The 10,960-nt window shown below is 42.1% G+C and overlaps 1 long non-coding RNA gene across 1 annotated transcript; it reads left to right on the top strand.

Moving 5' to 3' along the window:
• Nucleotides 1-4,107: 4,107 nt before the first annotated feature.
• On the top strand, nt 4,108-9,153 carry LOC107053868. The gene is made up of 2 exons (XR_001467613.4): nt 4,108-4,280; nt 7,202-9,153. It is a non-coding gene; the product is annotated as an uncharacterized LOC107053868 (long non-coding RNA).
• Nucleotides 9,154-10,960: the final 1,807 nt, after the last annotated feature.

Raw genomic sequence — 10,960 nt, 5'->3', positions numbered from 1 at the left:
TCTAGCTCCACATACCTCTTTATCTGGATGTGTTGAGGCACTGTCACTTTCTGAAGTCTGACATTAAAACTGAAAGAATGGGTTTGGCATGAGATTGCCCAACTTCTCCCAGGTATTTTTCCTGTGTTTTCTTATATGTTGTAATACAAATAAGTTTTCAAATAATTTCCACTGGGAGTCTAAAATACTGGGTGGTATTGCTCCAGCTTACCCTAATTGTTTTTTTTTTAATTAATGCATTCTGGATGCACGATGGCTGCACAGACTGAAACAACTACACAGTCTGTTATTTCTCACTGTAATTTCCCAATTAAGCCAAAGCAAACATCCTGAGCTGAGACTAAGTTATGAAAGAGAAGGGCTTCAGCTTCCTGACTTGTGCAGATGCAGTAACCTTTCTCTTTGTTTATGGAATTAGAAATGAAGAATAGTTTCTGACTAAATATCTGTGTGCATCAAGCAGCATCTGTTCTGCTACAGCATTGCTAGAAGTTTAAGAGATTGTCAAACTGATTGGAAATCTAACGTTTCCTTTGCAGCTTAGCCTATTATCAATCTTGTGAGCAGTTAATAGACCTCAGCCATCAGACTCTCAAGGCTTGGCTCATAACAGTGACTGATAGGCTGGGGACTAATATTGCATGCCTTGAGAAATTGCCTTCTTTCTCTGAGAACCTTGACAAAGAAATTGGACTCTTTAAACCACTTTAAAAGGGTGATCAAAACTGTCCTGCTTGAACTGTAAGATCTTTTTGACAATTCTCAAAAGTGGCCCATAAAGGAGAATTCCATTTTCAAGCTACTGCTCATAACCATGAAAAATCTTGTCACGTTACAGGTTCCTTATTCCATAACGCTGCTGAGTTATAGACAGGCACAAGACCAGTCAGAAAGTGTTGCCAATCAGATGTTTTGGGGTGAATATCATGCGTAGAGGATATGTTCTTGTTCTTCACTATCAATAAACACTTCAGAACTGGTTATTATCTACTTACACCTGCTGTTAATAAGAAGTATGTTCACATATTGGCAGTAATTAGCCTTTTTGTTTCATGTATCAGAGCAACCAATGCTTTAGATAGTCTAATCACTTGTTTTCAAGCTAGTAAGGGAAGGAAGCTCTCACTAGATGGGTAAAAAGGGCATGTAATTATACAATAACATTTGAGTAGAGGCCTCCAACTTCTGGCCACAGTGAAAAAAGGCAAGATACTGACTAGCTATAGCTTGTATTTGGGTTTTAGTTCCCCTGTTGTCCTGTTTATGAGATAGTTATTTAGTTAATTCAACTTGTAGGGGATCTTACAGAAATCTAAAATCCTAGTAACTAGAAAAGAGCCTATTATTTGTCATCAGGTGGTGTTTTCTCAAACCGAATAACTGAAATAATAAAAAGAAGGAAAACAGACCCTAAAGGCACAATTTAAAACTTATGACAAATGGGAGAAAAAAAAAGAAAAAAGAAAAAAAAAAAGGTGCAGAGATGAGGCGTTTGCTAGAATGAGAATCAAAAAGACATTTGAACAGTGAGTTTTTCAGCAAACAATTCAATTAGAAATCAATGGCTATGAATTCCTAAAAAAAAAAAAAAAAGAAAAAAAAAGAAAAAAAAGAAAAAAACACCCTCTCAACATAGCATTTAACATTAAAATTTGCTGGTGGAAAGTCCATGCCTTCTATATAGTCGAAATAATAGTAAAAAGCTCTTACTCCTCCGCAGGATTACCAGTGGTAGGAGAAACAAGAAGTAAAAGTCAAGCAAATTGGACTTATTAAATCATAGATTACCAGTTGAGGTTTTCATTAGGTCTGGTGTGTGTGTTTTAATGTGGCTGCTGCAACAGGAGAAAAGTAAAGTTAGCAAATCTGCTATTATATAATGCCATTCACAGTCATGTGCTGGCTTTATCTGTGCTCAATATGCGCATGACCTTGTGGCAAACCACATTCACTCAGGCATACAAATATTTGCTGAATAATACTCATAGAAAACCTCATACTTAGCAGCTTGCATCTTCATCATTATTTGAGTGGAAATTACTGCCTAAGATATGGTCAAAAGTCAAAGTAGTAAAGTTCATTGCAGTCCCTTTAAAACTACATAAAAATAATCAGTTTCTATCTCTTAACAGATAACAGCAAACCTGAAAAGAAAAATGGAAATTATATTTAAATCTTGCATATTTGCTATAAATATACAGCAAATAGGAATATGGAAACTGCCTCACCAGCTCATGTGTTGCACTGAAATTCTGTTATATAAATAAATCATAATCATCCTCCAAGGCTGTTCCTAGGCAGCATGGTCTTGAAAATGGTAGAAAACAGCAGTAAGGAAGTCGGTTTGCATGACCATTGTATAGGAAGTGCTGAGTCATGGCCTGAACCACTGATGGAGCACCTGGGGAAAGGACCTGGTCAGCCCTGGGAGCACAGGTGAAGGCAATTCATGTGTGTGACCAGAAGGGGTGCAGCCTGGCTGCACCTCTCTTAGACCTCATTTAAGGGCTGACTGCCACTGGGTAAGGCTCTCTGGTTGGAAATCCCTCCCTTGGGAGTCTGGATTTTGGATAGGAAAGGTGAGGGTGCAGGGAGGATTAAGCTGTGTTCAGAACGCTCGGGCTAACAGAAAAGGAAAACTAAGATTGTAACAGAAGAGATTAATTTCAATGTCAGCAGCCTAAAGGGTGAGTTTTGAAGGCAGCATTTGGTAAAGTGGTAAGGACTGGGGAATATGTTCTGTAACTTGTTAAATTGCTCTACTTTGCTACAAGTCCTTCTCTCTCTGGGCCATTTATAGGGCACCAGGGAAAAGTGAGAATAAACGCTAAGAAAACATAACATGTTTCTACACTCAGACCATAAGCGCATTACTGTTTCCCATCATTTGCATTTTGTACTCACCAGGCTTGCTGGCCCACAAAAGAACCCAGGAAGAATGGTAATATTTTATATTTACTGTCACTTCCATTACTTGCTCCAAGTCTTTAGCTACATATTTGCTCACTTTAAGCACAGTGAAGCAATTGATGACACAAGTTATCTTCTAAGGAGACATATTACCACTCTTGGCTCAGCGAAGGTTCTGAAGCCATTCAAAAGAATTAGAGAATGAAGCAAAGCACATTTGTTGCTTTCATTGGACTTAGACACCATAGCTGTTGCAATACTGTAGCTATACAGAAAGCTGAACTGTGTGGTCCCCTAGTTTCACTAGGAGAAAAGAGGTATTTATTTTATTTCCTCTTTTGTGGTGTGATTTTTATTTTTGATCTTGTGTAACATTTGTTTGTCTTTTTTGTTTGGTTTTGTTTTGTTTTTCCTGTTATTCGGAATACATACATACCTGCAAGTCGATGCAGCTTTGGGGGAGGGAGACCTCCAGAAGTTATAGTGCCTTTTTATTTGTTTGTTTCCTTTATTTCTGAGTGACTTTTATAAGCAACAAAGCGTTGTTTGATGATTCTTAAGCTGGCATTTAAAAAGCAGCATTAATTACAGTCATAATTAACAAAAGCAGACACAAATTAGAAAGGAATGATGCAAAGAGCATGGGAAGGCAGCTGTGAAGCAATCACAGGTGACAACGCTCACCGCCACCTGATTGCTTCAGGTGCTGCTCGTTTATCGCTCCTCTGGAGAGCGGAGAGACGTTGCAAGTATGAGAGCCTCATATTTGCAAGGAAATGTGTTTCACTGATCTTCTCTCATCCTGTTTCCACTGCGAACACCGTTAGGGAGCCTTCGGCGGCAGCGAGTAGCTCAGTGACAGGAAAGGAGCCTGTGTTGTATTGTGAGAGTAACTTCTACTGAAATTGTGCTGAAGATGTGGAGAAACGGGACGGAAGCGCACGTTCGGGGTTATAAAGGACTTCAGGAGCTGGGACACAGGGTACCTCACGCAGACTTGCGGTACCAAAACCACCCCCAACCCTGCGGGAGAGGCCGGGCTGTGAGGAGAGGGGCGTCACGCAGCCCCTCAGGGCCGTGAGGAGCCGAGGGCGGACCGCCCTCCTCAGAGGCCGCCATGCCGGGCCGCGCTCCGAGCAGCCCTGGGGCGGGGCGGGAAAGGCGGCACCGCCTCCCCGTGCCTGCCGCGAGCCGCCCGCCCGCGCGGCTGCAGCCCGGGTACGGCTGAGGGGAGGGGCCGATGTGGAGCGCACGGCGCGGCGTTCTGCCTGTCCCATCTGTGCGGTCCTCTACGTCTACTGGGAGATCTCCGAGGCGGCCAAGCAGCGCACCGGGGAGCACGGGAGGAACGCGGCGGTGCGGCTGCCCAGGTAAAGGGGAGGGGTGGGGATGTGCACCGCGTCCCCCAGGTGCCTGCCTCCTGAATCGGTGATTTCAGCACGGTCTGAGACGTGCTTCGGGGCTGTCATGAGGATTTAGCTCAATTACGGTTTGATTGGAGCTGTCATTAGCCAGTCAGGAAGTGCCACTCCTGGAGAAGAGTTGTATTCTCTTTTTATTTCTGTAAGAATAAATGATAGGCGTGTGCACTGCAAGACTGGGACCCATTTAAAAGTTATCCCCGTAGTTTGAATTTGCTGTTACTTGTTTGGGTCTTTTTTTAGATTTCCTCTTTCTAATTTTACACTGTTGGGGTAAACGAAGACATAATGCAATTGCTGGGTCATGTACGGAACGAATGCATGCACGTTCGTTCTCATTCTATGCAGGATCTCTGTAGGATCCATCCTGAGGTGATTGGGCTTTGCCTCTCCTCCTCTGGGAGGAATAAGGCTGTCAGCATCAGCGCCGTCCCTCTCTCTGATGGGACAAACCCCATTTCACTTCACTTGCTTTGCCCAACAGCTCACTTTTAATTTTCCACTTCTTTCTTCCCCAGTCTCCCTCCTATTTTTGCTTTCTTTCGCCACATCCTTCCCTGATCCTGTCATCCTCACCCTGCAACGCTAACCTTTGTCACTCTTACTCCAGGAGTGCAGTGCAGTCTGTGCCTATGGCAGTTCTCACCTCGTGTGCCCAGCAGTGGTTATTCTGAGGAGCACTGTGGGGCTTCCAGCCGTTGGTGCCAAGAGCTGGCAGTGCTTCTCAGCCTGAAGGTGACAGCAATACCTCTCCTGCTGGGAGAGGTGTCTGTGCTGTGCTCAGGAGGTGGCTGTCAGGTTCTGCTGGGCTGGAGCTGTATGCCAGGGCTGCCATGGATGGCCTGAGGCATGCCAGCAGCGTGGCTGCTTAGTTCTAGCAAGTTAGTTAAAAAAAAAAAAAAAAAAAAGATTTGAGGTCATGGTACTCATTTGCCAGTAGAAATGCCTGAAGAAACCAAGTGGAATGATTCTGATGATAGCAGGATGATTTCAAACACATCTTTTCAGCTGACAAAGCCAGGCTGCCACAGCATGGGTGTACGGACACAGAGAAAGGGCATCTCTCTGAGCTGAGAGCTGGCATATACAGAATGTCTTTTCATACTCATAGGAACCAGCTATTTTGAGTCTTTCTTGGTTGTGATTTTATTTGAGGAAAAACAATTAGGACAGTCTTCTAAAAAAAAGGGGGGGGGGGGGGGGGAGATGGACATGCAATAGCTCTTAGTTTTAATATAGTATATATATATATATAGTGATATGGTGTGATGCAGTCCTCTTTCTTCTTTGAAAATGAGAGGTTGTTTTGTTTTTGTTTTTACTTTCCCTTGAAACAAACAACAACAACAATTGCAGGGTTGGGAGCCTAAATCAGCCTGACGCTTTATAATTATTTGTTTACTTGTTCTAAGACTCCTTAAGAAGTGAATTATACAGTCAGTACTGACATAAATGAACCTCATATAAAAAAAGCTGTTACCAACAGCTGCACTCTGTCATACCCTGTCGACAGTAGGTAATAATTCCCTCTGTAAGAAGTTGAATTGAAATAAAGGAGAGTGCTTGAAGGACAGCAGAAACTGCTGGATAATGCCCTTTTGATCAATCGAGTCACACATACAAGGCTTGGCAGAAGCTAAATGTCAGGATTGCTTATGTGTAGCAATTACAGGGTCAGTGTTACATTTCAGTGTACAGAATTAGCAGTCAAGTTTTGTTGATGTGCTGTTTTCCCCCTTTCAAAGTAGTTTGTATACTAGGTGTGTAATTAAGGCCTGGCCAAAGCCTATCAGTTTTGTGGGAGTCCTTCCCACTCCTTTGATGGTAATTGGGCAAGGTCTGACAGCTGCTGGGGGTGCAGTGCTGTCCTGCACCTTGCCCTGTGCAGCCTCTCCAGCCCATGGAACTTGTTAGGACAGTATGGGAGCAAGAGATGTTTCTCCTTCTCTGAGGGAGTTAAACAAGGGTTGAAGGTTAAATGTAGTACCAAACTGCCCTGTGCAAGTGACAAAGTCCTCTGGATGGCTCTTCCAGAGATAGCTCTTCTACACTGATGTAGCTGTTCCTCAGGGCTAACATATAATCTTTCAGGGTTGCTTGTCACGAAGTTGTCCTCGTGTCATACACTCACCCCTTTTTGCAGAGAGCGATGACAGATGTGTAGAGCTAGTCCTTCCAAAGACAAATGATGTGATCGTTGCGACACGAGGGGTGTTCCATTTTAATTGTCAGGATAGATGTGATTTTCATTTTCCTCCATTATTTGCCTGCACTCACAATCTGCTGTTCACGCATTCTGCAGCCACGTCTTGTGTCTGAGGGTGAAGACAGGGCTATCTGTCTTAAAGAGTGATGGCCTAGCCAACACTTCCCTAGCTGAGTTGCTCTCCCCATATTAAACAGAAACCCTCCATGTATTCTGAAGCTCACACAAAGGGCCATGCATGTAAAGTAAGTAGCTAATTTAGCAACAGGCAAGGAGTACTGCTGGCGGCAGGAGTAGCTGACGTTTTCCCCGCTTGTGTACCTCCTGTGGAAGCCAGCATAAGAACAGGAGGCTGATTGATTTCAAATTCTGGCTGCTTTTCTAGCAGCAAAGTACTTCTTGTGGGAGTACTGAGTTGGTGTGAGTGAAATGCAACACACCTGGCATCACACGACTCCTTATTCACTGCAGTTTGTCAGTCATGCTCAGCAGCTTTTCCACCACAATGAGAAGTCTGGTAAATTTGGCAGTCTGGGATGCTTTCTTCCTTTTAACATGAAAAGAACGGAGTTGTGGTAGGTACACAGATGTCACGTTGTCATTTAAAAATACTTCCCTGAAACAAATTGCCTTGCTAAGAATCCACATTTTCTTTTGTTTTGAGGTGAAGGAAGCTGATGGTGTTTACAGCTCATCGTGCAGCTATCACTTTCCAGATAGATGGAGAAACACAGAAGGAACAGAAAGAGAAGAAAGCTGCTTTGATGGTTGGCATCTCAATCGGAGTTCTTGTACTGTGCTGGATCCCCTTCTTCATCACAGAATTAGTAAGTCCCCTCTGTTCCTGTAACATTCCACGCATCTCGAAAAGCATCTTTGTTTGGCTTGGCTAGTGCAACTCTTCCTTTAATCCTTTCATTTGTATGGTATTTAACAAATATTACAACCATGCCTTCAAGAACCTTTTCCTGAAGCAGAGATAAAAGGGGACAGAGAAGAAAATGATTCCTTTATTGCACAATACAGAGATTTCTGGAGGGAAACGTGCCAGTGATACATGGCAGACTTAAAGCACAAGATCTCATTAGGGGGATTTAGACGAATCAAAGAAGATTGAAGATGTTTGCACATAAACCTACAGTCAGTTTACAGTTCCCCCTAGGAAATACATATATGCTACTCCAGTGTTTGACAAAGAAAGAAGCAGTGAATACGTCCCTTCTTTGAACTGTTGTGTGTTAAAGTTTGCAAGCAAAGCACTATATGCATCTAATACCAAGAATGTCAAGTCTAACTTGAGTCATCTCATCCAGCCAACTACAGATGCCATCCTGCAGCTTGCTCTTCATCAGCAAGGGCACCAAGGAGAACTGTGGATTGAGCAACACTGAAATGTTTGTGATTGTGCACAGGATGTTGGCTTTATTTTGGGGACTTTTTTGGAAAGGAGAAAACAGAACGAACATGCTGCAGTCAGTTCATTGCTGAATTTCTCTGAAATTAAAAGGGGTGAGTAAGCAGTCCCAGAACACACCCAAGTCTGGCTGAGGGGCTGTGTCCTCCTGTAAACAGCAGCTCAGGGAGAAAGGTTGGTGAAGTAAAGGTCAGTTATGTCCCTGGGGTTAAGTAAAATTTTAAAGCCAAGTGTAAAAGCTGTTCTGAGCTACAAAGGTTATTACTTTCATCTGCTTGCAAAGGAGGAGGATCTAGCCAGTAGTTTTTCACCTGTGTTTTGCTCTCTCAGCCTGCAGGGCGCACGCTCTCCCTGTTTTCCAGAACACCCAGGGGAGTTCAAGACAGACACCGGATACCTCCAGTAGGAACTGTATGCATTGTTATTTTATTTATATATTATATATATATATTTTATATATGTTAAATATATATATTTATTATTATTATTATTATGTGCAGTTACAAGCACAAAACATGCTGTATTCACTAGCAGCAACACATGGCTGCTTTGTCAGCTGCAGGTGAAAGACTGCCTTGCCCCATCTGGGGTTCTTACATCATAAGTGTACTCATCACCCTAACTGAGTAAATTCCACTATTTGTCATTTGGAGTCGACTTCTTCCTGTGAGATAAGTATTCCTGCCATCAGATCTAAGTGAATCCAAAAATATAAATATATTTATATTTATGTACCAAGCCCAATATTTGGTATAATGGGAGCATAGCTCTCAGAAAGTCATCAACCTTGATTTAAAATGTTGCAACATTGGAAAATTTTCTACCTCCCTTGGTACTTTATTTCCATGATTAATTACTCTCATAATCAAAACCTGAAAATTCATTTTAACTGAAAGAAAATGAAAGAACAAAATGAAGCATGCAGGCATTCTTCCTTCTGGCAGTTCAAGCATTAAAGTTCAAATCTTACATTACATTTGTGCTGTTATCCTTGGCTTCAAGGCAGAATGAAGAGCATACAGAATATACAAGCCCTGTGTGTATGAAGATGAACGATAAAGTATCTTGAATAAGAAATAATAATAAATGTTTTTTAAGAAGGTATTCTAAAGAAAGATCATTTAGCAGTGCTTAGACATACAGTCGTTTATTTCCCCAAATACGAGTTGCCAGTTTGGAATAAACCAGTTATTTCTATCTAACCACAGTGGCCTTGTTTTATTTCTTGATGCTGACTCTACTCCACCTAGAAGTTCTGTGCTCCAGCTCCTACAATAGAAGCCTCAATCTCTATTTCTAAAGACCTGTTTTACCTGAGAATTCCCAAGCCCTTTCTGCACAAAGAGTGATGCAGGCAGAAATTAAGGACTTGGCCCTGAAAATACAGGCTGACAAATTCCCTTGGCACCAGTAATTTCTAAGCTAGTTAGCACCATAGTCATCAAGAAACCAAGTTCTAGCAGCCTATGGCAACATGATGCTGAATGCCCAGGGGCACCAAACCTGCTCAAAGAGCTGGATGGGATGCAGTTCCTGCCTGGAAAACCAGGGAGACCAGCCCACCATCCAGCTCTGGTGGCTGCTGGCAGAGACTGCCTACAATGCAGCCCTGGCAGTACACACACTGCACATATAAACAGGACAGTGTTCAGAAACTTGAGATAAAAGAGCATCCTAAGTGTATGTCATCCACCACCCAAACAAATAAGATTTGTGTATCGCCTTATATATGCGTCCTACTTACATGCCTAATTTAGGCAAAGCAGAGGAAGAAACCTTAACGAAAGAAAAGAAACTGATCATTTTAACTTGCCTTCAGAGATTTCCATATCAATAGAGTCTTGTCTGCAAATCTGTCCAGTCCCTGTTATAATTTGAAGTGATGTTCTCATCTCTCCTTCACTCACTGTTGCTAATATTTGTACATTTCATAGGGGACAGAACACATGATAATAATCTCCTGCTTTCTTCTGAAATTAATGAGTGCTGAGGGCATCAAACTCTCGTGTGCTGGTTAGCTCTGTGAGCACCTTAGCTCTGATGCACATCAAAACATTATGAACACTTCAGAGTACAAATGCTTTTTAGTTAGTGCAAAAACTTCTGCAGTTACATACAGCTAAGTAAAAGAAAGTAGCCAGCATACTCAGCAGTCTTTTCCATACATGCATTTCAGAATTCACTGCTTCAGCCACACAGCTCCACTAAACTGTGGCCAATAAAAGTACTTTAAATTTCACAGATCAAGTATTAGCACCACAATTCTGTAAAAAGACCATATAAACTTATGGCATGCATGGAAGCTCGCTACTTAAAGGAAAACAGTAACCACTTCAGGGTTGTTCTCTGCTCTTTGAAAACCCCACTTAGAAATTAGATTGCTCCTCCACCATAAAACTGATCAGGAATAGTCAACAGTCATCAAGGAGACACAAAGTTTGCCACTAGCTGAAGTGCCCTTTCTCATGCTATTAACTGACTTTATTAACTGACCAAGTATCAGAAGAAATAGCGTGCAAATTAGAAAGATAATCACAGTTTTTATAGAGTTTGTAGACACTATTTGTCTACTGCTACCAAAGCTAACTAGAGAATGTCTACAAGTAGCACGCAAACCTGATTTCCTTCTTCAGGTACTCTGAATTCAGTTTTGCCTAGATTTTTAAATAAGTATAAGAGAAGCACCCTGCATTATAGTCAGTCACTAGCAATTGTAGGAGAGTAAGGCATAACCTGGCTCAGTATAAAGGTTCTTTCTGTTTGTACTGAAGGAACAGGAAATGCGTTTCAGGTTATCACAAAATCACGAGAAGCCATGTCACATTGAATCTAGCCTACCAGATTTGAGGTAGCTTACTGCATTTAACCCAGACAGAATTAGAATGTCCACAGTCTCCTTATCAAAAGCTTAATGAATGCATACACTTTTCCATTTAATGCTACAGAGTCTGCGTAAGGTCATATACAACCTTCCACTGTTCTCAGAAGGAGTGGAATGAGGTGGTGCAG

Source organism: Gallus gallus, chromosome 7 (assembly GCF_016699485.2).
Source record: "Gallus gallus isolate bGalGal1 chromosome 7, bGalGal1.mat.broiler.GRCg7b, whole genome shotgun sequence".
NCBI classification, from domain to species: Eukaryota; Metazoa; Chordata; class Aves; order Galliformes; family Phasianidae; genus Gallus; species Gallus gallus.
The sequence above is the reverse complement of the archived record's forward strand: the minus strand, read 5'-3'. Positions and strand labels throughout refer to the sequence as shown.